This window comes from Gorilla gorilla, chromosome 14 (assembly GCF_029281585.2).
Source record: "Gorilla gorilla gorilla isolate KB3781 chromosome 14, NHGRI_mGorGor1-v2.1_pri, whole genome shotgun sequence".
Classification (NCBI taxonomy): Eukaryota; Metazoa; Chordata; class Mammalia; order Primates; family Hominidae; genus Gorilla; species Gorilla gorilla.
This window is the reverse complement of record NC_073238.2, coordinates 92729563-92740243: the sequence shown is the minus strand read 5'-3', so window position 1 is coordinate 92740243 and position 10681 is coordinate 92729563. Positions and strand designations below refer to the sequence as shown.

General features: G+C 37.8%; 1 long non-coding RNA gene across 1 annotated transcript in view; it reads right to left on the bottom strand.

The window, feature by feature from the left end:
* Positions 1 to 2792: 2792 nt before the first annotated feature.
* LOC109029445 (uncharacterized) overlaps positions 2793 to 10681 on the bottom strand; it is a 42042-nt gene continuing 34153 nt past the window's right edge. The window contains exon 6 of the long non-coding RNA XR_002008528.3: positions 2793 to 2910. This is a non-coding gene — a long non-coding RNA (uncharacterized lncRNA). The remainder of the gene's footprint in view (positions 2911 to 10681) is intronic.

Sequence of the window (10681 nt, the reverse complement as noted above, 5' to 3'; positions counted from 1 at the left end):
TCTGTAACATTTGAGCCACCTTCTACACTCTCCCTCTTTACCCTAAGCTCAGCCTAACAGAAACTTCAATCCAAGTTGTCAAAAAGATGAGTTCCTTCTCTTTACAATTTCTGATCAAGAGTTGCCATATTTTATTGGGAGGGGGAAACCACTAACATTTTTCATCCTCTCCAACTCCATGAAGAGGATATATTCCAGGTCCATGTTGCCAAAGGGTTGGTGGCTATCTTCCTCCCACCGGCTCTCAGTCAGGATGGAGTGTCTACTCTGTGCTTGGCTGGCAAGAAGATTGGTGTTCTGATTTTCCTGACATGAACTCAATCTTTGGGCAGCACCCCATGCCAGGAGAGTCAAGACAAAAAGTCTGGAGGACCAGAGGCTAACTCCTCCAGCCAGTGCCTGGAGTAGGGTTGAGACATCTTAACCAAATGAAAGGGGAATCCATAGGAAAAGGGACATCTGAATGCCCCCCAAAGGAATTGATTTTATTTTAAACAGAATATGGTGAAGTTCAAGTATAAGGGTACTAACAGTGGATCTCTTGGCAGAAACTCTACAAGCTAGAAGAGAGTGGGGGCCAATATTCAACATTCTTAAAGAAAAGAATTTTCAACCCAGAATTTCATATCCAGCAAAAACAAATAGCTCTTCTTAAGTGAGAGCAAAAAGTTTAACCATAAGCCAGCTAGTTCACCAGACAGAAAAAGAGAAAGAAGTACATAGGAAGTGCCCTCCTGGGATCTCCATAAACCTCAAAAACTGTCTTTAAAAACTACCACTGCAGCTGGGTATGGTGGCTCATACCTGTAATCCCAGCACTTTGGGAGGCCAAGGCAGGTGGATCACCTGAGGTCAAGAAATAGAGACCAGCCTGGCCAACATGGTGAAACCCCATCTCTACTAAGAATACAAAAATTAGCCTGACTGGTGATGGACACTTGTAATTCCAGCTACTCAGGAGGCTGAGGCAAGGGAATCGCTTGAACCCAGGAGGCAGAGGTTGCAGTGAGCCAAGATCACGCCACCACACTCCAGCCTGGGTGACAGAGCAAGACTCTGTCTCAAAAAACCAAAACAAAAACCAAAAGAAAACAAAATAAGAAATAAAACTAATACTACATGGGTTTAATCAGATAATGCTACAGAGCAATTTATGAACTCCAGACACGCCGCCTTAAAAGCTGTAACACTCACCACGAAAGTCTGCAGCTTCACTCCTAAGCCAGCAAGACCACAAACCCACCAGAAAGAAGAAACTCCAAACACATCCAAACATCAGAAAGAACAAACTCCAGACGCGCCACTTTAAAAGCTGTAACACTCACCGCAAAAGTCCGCAACTTCATTCTTAGAGTCAGTAAGACCAAGAACCCACCAATTCCAGACACATTTTGGTATGCCCCAGGGCATTGTCCAAAACAATAGAGCAATCAGCTGATAATTTGGATGTGATATCAAATGAGCCAGGCAGCTTAACAGAGAGATCAGGAAAGGAGAAAGAGCCCTGCTAAAACTGTTGTCCCAAGTAACTATGAATGTCCAAAGCTGTGCCTTACTTAGGAGAGACACTGCAGGGAAATAGGCTTCATTAAAATAGACTGGCCATGTCACCAATCAATAAACAAGCAAATGATAATGAAAACAGCCCACCTAACAGGGAAGGGGAATCATTAGTCCTTGCTTAGGAGTAGGCGAGGTGGGATGATTTGGGGGTACAGAGGATTTTTTTGGAGTAATGCAAATATTAGAAAATTGGTTGTGGTGATGATTACACAACTCTGTAAATATATTAAAAGCAATGGAAAAATCATATGGTATGTGAATTATATTTCAAGGAAGATGTTTTAAAAATACCTGAAATTACTATTTAAGCATAGAAACCAACAGTTCATCCTCAAACGCTCTGAAATGTATTTAGACTGCCAAGTGAAAGATGTTTTTCAGCCAAAGCAGAAATTGTAAACTTGCCTAGGTTTATTCAAATAGTTTGGCAGGGAACCTGTGGGAATTGAGTTCTGGGCTGATGGTCAGCCAGCACTTCCAGTGACCAGTAGTGACGGAGGGTGGCACATCATTTATCATGTTTGTTGCTGGCTAAAATAAACACTGCTGCCTCTGGGCCATGCACTGGACATGTAAAATCTTCCCAAGTCTGCAGTGCTATGAACTCTGCAGACCTATGTATGTTATCAAAAATATCACACTGACCTTATGCCTGTGAGCATCAGACTAGTAAGGAAAGTGAAAGATTTTAGAAAAGGGAATCTAATTAGAAACATCCCTTTATCCTCATATCGTTCTATTTGTTTAAAAAGTTTACCATTTTCAGGTGATGCTCCATTTTTTATTGCAATTTTTGAGTGTGTTAACAAGAATGTTTTCTGAACTCATCATTGATTTGCTTCTTCTAAATGGAAACCTCTTGTCTGAACATTTATGTGTCTAAGACCAAATAGTGTTCATTCTAACTTGCATGGGAGGTGTTCGCTGTCAATTCCTGTAACTTATTTAGCCTTGACTGAGGAAAGCTATTCTTCTGCAATAATGATGTTCTGTGACTTTCAGTATAGCATTGGGGGAATATTTAGGGGGAAAAAATGACCTGCTTAAATAGTCAAATCAGTGGCAATTATTGAGATAACAGTCATTCAATCATCTAACGTCATTAATTCAACATATGCTAGAGATGGTGCTAGGTCTTGAGGCTGTAGAAGTGAAATAGTAACACCTTTTGCCCACCCATTACAAGGGTCTTGCCTGACACTCCTACAACAAAAGACAGGTTACAAGAGAAAAGCATAACAAATTTATTTAACAAAGTTTTACGTGACACAGGAGACTTCAGAAATGAAAGCCCAAAGATCCAGGGAAAACTTGACAGTTTTTCGCTTGCACTCAATGCAGGATCAGCTGTATAGAAATACGATTGGACAAAAAGGGTGTGTTGTAATGGTGATAAACTGAAGGAGCCCAGTAAGGCCTGTTTTTTCAGATTCTTCCGGGCCTCTCTATGTAGCATTCCTTCTTCCAGGTATAGGGTATGACACCTGTCACATAAGGACCCTCAAGGGAAAAGGGAGAAGACCAGAGAGTAAAGTTTATAGGTTTTATGGCCTGTTTTCAAGGAGAATAGTTTTAGTTTCTATGACCCACTTCTGGTAGAGAAATGGGGAAAGGAGAAGGGAGAATAGGAGAAGGTCAGAGAGAAATTCTTGCTTCTGAGGCCCTTCCAATTTCCTTCCATTGAAAGTACTCAGCAGACCATGGTGTTATATTTTGGGATGACATGTTCTAAGCCCCAGCCAGGCCCATGGCAGTGCCTAAGATATAGCACACACACTCAAGGAAAGCCCCAGTCAGTGGCATTGCCTTAAGGTGAACTCAAACTGCCGACCTGAAGGGATGTCTGTGATGCAAATTATTATTTCCATGTCTATTCATTCTTTTCTTTCTCTCAGTTAAAGGGAAAGAATATCCCAAGTCTTTGTATTCAGAGGAATGTTCATCCTCATTCTCTGAATATCCATCCAGAGGGGCTAGAGAAGTGAAGTGAGAAATTATAGGTGCTTACACAATCATGACAAATAGAAGACACTTGGATGCAACACTACCAACATCCCTTGCTGTCTTTTACCCTAAATTACTTGTGAAATTGAAATATAGTTACAAAAGCATCTTCCTCATTTCAAACAAAAATTGTGAAATGTGTAAGTTACAATTAAGAGGTTATAATTCTTAAAAGAATTCCAAAAAGCAAAAGCTTCCAAGTAAGTGTAAATCACATCAGGAAAGTTGAGAAAATAATTTTTAAAAAGTAGAATGAGGGAGGCAATCCTGGATCTTATTGACAGGACAATGAAAGTAATAGCACATGGACTTTTCATTACATTGTTTCTTAAGCTGGTATTATGTGAAATATAATAAAATGATTGGTATCACCCTAGAGACATCTGAACCATCAAAAACTGGAGAGCAAGAAAAAAATGACTAATGGAGAATCTCCATGCTGTTGCTGTAGTTTAAACTGACAGAAAGCACCCCCTCTCCCTTTCACTCATTGTGGACTCACCCTTAGGACTAGCTCTGGTGATGGTCTCCAGGCTCAACTGACGTCACTTCAGGTCTTTTTGGAGTCTGTCTCTTTCTCTATTTTCTGCCCAGTCAGATACCACTGTAGCCTAGTGCACTTCATTTTAAATGAACTTAGGAAAATGTTCCTGAACATCTTTAAAAAAAAGTACTGTTTTTCTATCTTTTTAATCCATGTAATACTTTCACTTGATTTTTTGGAAAACTTTACATGGTGCTGAAAAGCATATGTAACTCAACCCAAATCAATAGAAGCAAAGGTTTCTGTTTTCGTAGTTGCCTCTACATTTCCATAGTACATGCTTATGTAGCTATTTCTTGATTGGTTAGTTTCAGACATCACGTATTGACTTACCTTTAGATGAGAAAAGGACTTACCCTCCTTGCACTATATCCTGCCTTCCCATTTTAGATATATCATCATATCTCATTAAACAGTTAAGCCTTACATTAATAAGTCTATGTAAATACAATAATTGATTAAACAGTCAGAAAGTTACTATGATTCAATTTGCTTTTGTGCTTCAGACTTTTTCTTGCTCTTGCCATATATATTAATCAAATACTGTTAGTTCTAAATCGTCCATCTACCATATCAAGTGCTCTTTTATTCTGTGGATCTTCCTTTCTGTCTATCTTCCTGCTCCAAACCAAACTGGCAAATCTCTAAACCTGTCTGTGTGTGACAGTTACTTAATATATTATTGGGAAACTTCATGGCAGTATATAGAGATATTCCTCATTCCTTTATTTTACTTTTTAATTTTTTTCAGTTAACAGTGGAGTCTCGTCCTGTCTCCCAGGTTGGAGTGCAGTGGCATGATCATAGCTCACTGTAACCGTGAACTCCTGGGTTCCAGCAATCCTCCCACCTCAGCCACCCAAGTAGCTAGATCTAGAGGTGCATGCAACCATGCCCATTTTTTTCATTTTAATACTTTTTTTTTTTTATTGTAGACATAGAGCCTCACTTTGTTGCCCAGGCTGGTCTTGAACTCCTATCCTCAAGTGATCCTCCCACATCAGCCTTCTAAAGTGCTCAGATTAGTGACATGAGCCATGGCACCTGGCCCCTCATTCCTTTTTATAGCCGCATGGTATTTCATTGCTTGGGTCCACCATATTTTATTCCAGCAGTCCCCTACGTATAGAATTTTTTCTCTTTAGCTTTTTGCTTTTGAAATAGTGCTGTATCAAACAGCTTTGAGCATAAGCCTTTTATTTTTTATTGATTCCTAGAATTGGTATTACTTGGTCAGAGAATAAATGTATATGCAATTATTCTAGATATTGCTAAATTTCCTTCCATTGGGTTTTATATTTTTGCGCTCTCTTCAGTTATAAATATAATTGCATGTTCACTCATAATCTCTCAAACAGAGTACTTGTCAAATTTAGGGAAATCTTTCAAATTGATAAATCAGAAATTGGATCATAATTTTGAGTGCAGCGGCGCAATCTCGGCTCACTGCAACCTCCACCTCCCTAGTTCCAGCAATTCCCCTGCCTCAGCCTCCCGAGTAGCTGGGCTTACAGGCACATGCCCGCAGGCCCGGCTAATTTTTAGTAGAGACAGGGTTTCATCATGTTGGCTAGACTGGAATAATCATGTTCTTAATCTGTATTTTGCTTATTGTGAGTGAGACTAAGCATTTTTTTCACATTATTCACAAATATTTAAACTTATCAATTCACTCTGCTCATATTCTATAGCTCATTTTAGAATTACAGAAAATCATTTTATTTTAATCTATTATTATTTTAATGACAAACTAGCTTAGAATCAGGTCATTTTCTATAGGATTACTGGCCTCTTCTGTATTTTAGAAGCTATTTATATAAAAAGACATTGACTTTTTATCTATGATATAAGTAAACACATATCTGGTCTTGTTATAAATTTTGCAAGAAATACTCCCCTGTGAAATAAACTGATGGTTATTAGAATAGAAGTTATATAACATATACTGCTGAATTAAGGACTTAATCCATCAATTCCAACCTTATTCGATCCTTTTACTTTTTTAAAACATGATAGATTTTGAATTTTGTCAAATGCCTTTTCTGTGTCTATATAAGCAGATATAAGCATGAGGTATTTTATCTTAACTCTAATGTGTTAGATTTCATTAATGGGACTTCCTGATATTTAACGACTCTTCAATTCCTAGAATAAAGCTTACTTGGTCATAATGTATAGAGTTTTTAAATAAATCTATTTGCTAGTAATTGATCTAAGATTTTAATGCAGATATTTATAAATAGGATCGGTCTGCAGTTTTCTTTTTTCATTGAATCTGTCAGGTTATAGAAGAAAATATTTTGCTGATTTTATAAAAATAAACTTAAAAGTTTAACCTTTTTTTCCCTGGACTGGAAAGACTTAAGGTGCATTGAGATTATATGATGTTTAATGTGCACTTTAGAGAATGAAGTAAGAAGTTTGTGAAGCCATCAAAGTCTAAAGCTTTTATTGTGATGGAGCTTGTTAGCTGCTTCCCCTTTTCTTCTATGGCAATTGCTGTCTTTAGATATTCTCTCTACTGGGGCCAATTTGAGTAAGCAGTATTTTTATACAAAATTTTCTTGAAAACTGGCATAAGACAGGGATGCCCTCTCTCACCACTCCTATTCAACATAGTGTTGGAAGTTCTGGCCAGGGCAATCAGGAAAGAGAAAGAAATAAAGGGTATTCAATTAGGAAAAGAGAAAGTCAAATTGTCCCTGTTTGCAGATGACATAATTGTATATTTAGAAAACCCCATCATCTCAGCCCAAAATCTTCTTAAGCTGATAAGCAACTTCAGCAAAGTCTCAGGATACAAAATCAATGTGCAAAAATCACAAGCATTCCTATACACCAATAACAGACAAACAGAGAGCCAAATCATGAGTGAACTCCCATTCACAATTGCTTCAAAGAGAATAAAATACCTAGGAATCCAACTTACAAGGGATGTGAAGGACCTCTTCAAGGAGAACTACAAACCACTGCTTAACGAAATAAAAGAGGACACAAACAAGTGGAAGAACATTCCATGTTCATGGATAGGAAGAATGAATATTGTGAAAATGGCCATAGTGCCCAAGGTAATTTATAGATTCAACACCATCCCCATCAACCTACCAATGACTTTCTTCACAGAATTGGAAAAAACTACTTTAAAGTTCAAATGGAACCAAAAAAGAGCCCGCATTGCCAACAAAATCCCAAGCCAAAAGAACAAAGCTGGAAGCATCACGCTACCTGACTTCAAACTACACTACAAGGCTACAGTAACCAAAACAACACGGTACTGGTACCAAAACAGAGATGTAGACCAATGGAACAGAATAGAGCCCTCAGAAATGATATAGCACACATCTACAACCATCTGATCTTTCACAAACCTGACAAAAACAAGAAATGGGGAAAGGATTCCTTGTTTAATAAATGGTGCTGGGAAAACTGGCTAACCATATGTAGAAAGCTGAAACTGGATCTCTTCTTACACCTTATACAAAAATTAATTCAAGATGGATTCAAGACTTAAATGTTAAACCTAAAACCATAAAAACCCTAGAAGAAAACCTAGGCAATACCATTCAGGCCATAGGCATGGGTAAGGACTTCATAACTAAAACACCAAAAGCAATGGCAACAAAAGCCAAATTGACAAATGGGATCTAATTAAACTAAAGAGCTTCTACACAGCAAAAGAAACTACCATCAGAGTGAATAGGCAAAGTACAGAATGGGTGAAAATTTTTACAATCTACCCATCTGACAAAGGGATAATATCCAGAATCTACAAAAAACTCAAACAAATTTACAAGAAAAAATCAAACAAACCCATTAAAAAGTGGGTGAAGGATATGAACAGACACTTCTCAAAATAAGACATTTATGCAGCCAATAGACACATGAAAAAATGCTCATCATCACTGGCCATCAGAGAAATGCAAATCAAAACCACAATGAGATACCATCTCACACCAGTTAGAATGGTGATCAATAAAAAGTCAGGAAACAACTGGTGCTGGAGAGGATATGGAGAAATAGGAACACTTTTACACTGTTGGTGGGACTGTAAACTAGTTCAACCATTGTGGAAGACAGTGTGGCAATTCCTCAAGGATCTAGAACTAGAAATGCCATTTGACCCAGCCATCCCGTTACTGGGTATATACCCAAATGATTATAAATCATGCTGCTATAAAGACACATACAAACATATGTTTATTGCAGCACTATCCACAATAGCAAAGACTTGGAACCAACCCAAATGTCCATCAATGATAGATTGGATTAAGAAAATGTGGCACATATACACCGTGGAATATTATGCAGCCATTAAAAAGGATGAGTTCATGCCCTTTGTAGGGACATGGATGAAGTTAGAAACCATCATTCTGAGCCAACTATCACAAGGACAGAAAACCAAACACTGCATGTTCTCACTTATAGGTGGGAATTGAACAATGAGAACACCTGGACACAGGGTGGGGAACATCACACACTAGGGCCTGTCCTGGAGTTGGGGGAGGGGGGAGGGATAGCATTAGGAGATATACCTAATGTAAATGATGAGTTAATGGGTGCAGCACACCAACATGGCGCATGTATACATACGTGACAAACCTGCACGTTGTGCACATGTACCCTAGAACTTAAAGGATAATAATAATAAAAAATATATGTATCTATTTTATCTAGGTTTTAAAATGTAAGTTGCCTACAGGTTTTTGAGTTTTTTTGTTTTTAATAAAAATCCTACTGTATACAACATTAAACATGGACACACATCTTACTCTCAATATTTCAATAATACCACCTGGGCTATGATAATCTCATCATAGCTACTATTAAACAATATATTAGTTATATATTCTTAACTTGAATGTATTGTACTTTAAGTTGTACTATTTTATTTTTAGCTAAATTTACTTATAGACTTTCTACTAATTGGCAATTTGCCAGCTTACAGGTGGACATGTGTGCTACTTCTGTACATTTTTATTGCAAAGAAATCCTGTAGAAGACCTGCTAGAAAGGTCTCCCATCTTTTCCAGTGAAGCGTACTTTGGCAGATGAAGCAAGAGAAGATTTAGGTAGTCAAGCAAAATTTAACATCTCTCTCTTCTATAGTGACACTGAAACATTTTCTAGACCTTGATAAGTCTTTGCGACAACGCCCTCATTCTTGTACCATTTCCTCCTTTATAGTTCCCTAAGCCCTCATCTCTTTTTATCTCTTCTACCTGAAAATCACTTCTCTGACCTCCCTTTATCTACTAAGAAAATATTTTTAATATTTCTTCTCTCTTTCTCTCTCTCTTCCCCTCTCCTCTATATGCCTCATTTTGAAACATTTGTTCTTCCAAAGACATCATATTTATTAAAGTTACGTTTTTTCACTCATACTATCAGTGTTCCATGATTGCGTATCAAAGCAAAGAATCCTTTAAGATTCTTAGCTATTCTTTAGGATCGCTTACAACACTTAATACATTTCTCTTTCATTTGCTGATATTTTTAAAAATGGTTCTTTATCCCTACTATATTTTGGGGATTCCCAGGTCTAGAGATTCTATTCTAGGGATGCACAATAAAATACTTCTTTTCCAAGTAGTCCCAACAAGAAGAACATAGAAACTTGAAGAAGCTGAGTTTCAGTGTACATGGAAATAGCATGTTTCATTATGCAAATAGATTTCCCCTGAACTGGCCTGCATTAAGAAAGAGCATCTGCTAATTATACCAGGGGGCAAGACTACAAAGGCCAATTTACATTCTATGTGTGGTGTCCTTGATTTGTTTCTGAGAACCAAAACAATATAAAGGGTTACAGATGGTTTAATTACTGACAGTCACTCCCTTACTTTCTCCCTGAGGGTGTCAGGGTCTGAGGCTCTGCTCACCTCAGAGCAGTGGCTCAGCCACCCTGGCGAAGGCTTCCAGGATCCCCTTAGCATAGGCTCAAAGGTGGGGGTCTTTCTGTTAGCCTCTGAATGACACTATGCTCAATATAATGATAAATAAAATGAAACAAACTAGTGGACTCCTTCTATTTAATTGCTTCCTCCTTGTCTGCTGCTCGCCTTTGTCTATGTTGAAGTAACTGCTTCCTCTCACTAAAGTACATTCTTGGTGAGATTATTTTTCTTGTATCTTATCCAAAGTTCTGTTTTGCATATGTGTGTGTGTGTGTGTGTGTGTGTGTGTGTGTGTGTGTGTGTGTGTGTGTGTGTGTGTGTGACTTATCCACAGACCTGATTAAAATCCAATTATCAAGGGACAGTGCAACACAATAGGTTGCATCCTGGAGCAGCAGCTGTGAGACCTGCACTCTCCTTCCAAATTTGGCTCTTATTGGTGGAGTGGCCTTGAACAACCTCTTTTGCTCAGTTCCCATATGCAAAAAATAGGGTAACAATGAATATTTCACAGGAATTTTATAATTAATAGTATATATGAAAACATTCATTAAAAACTAAAAAACCATATATGAAGAGAAAAAATGCAATTACTGTATGCTTTGTAGCACTTATTTATTTAAAGCTTATATCTGCCAGTCCTCTTATAGCTAATTTTAAGTCTATTTTTAAGTAC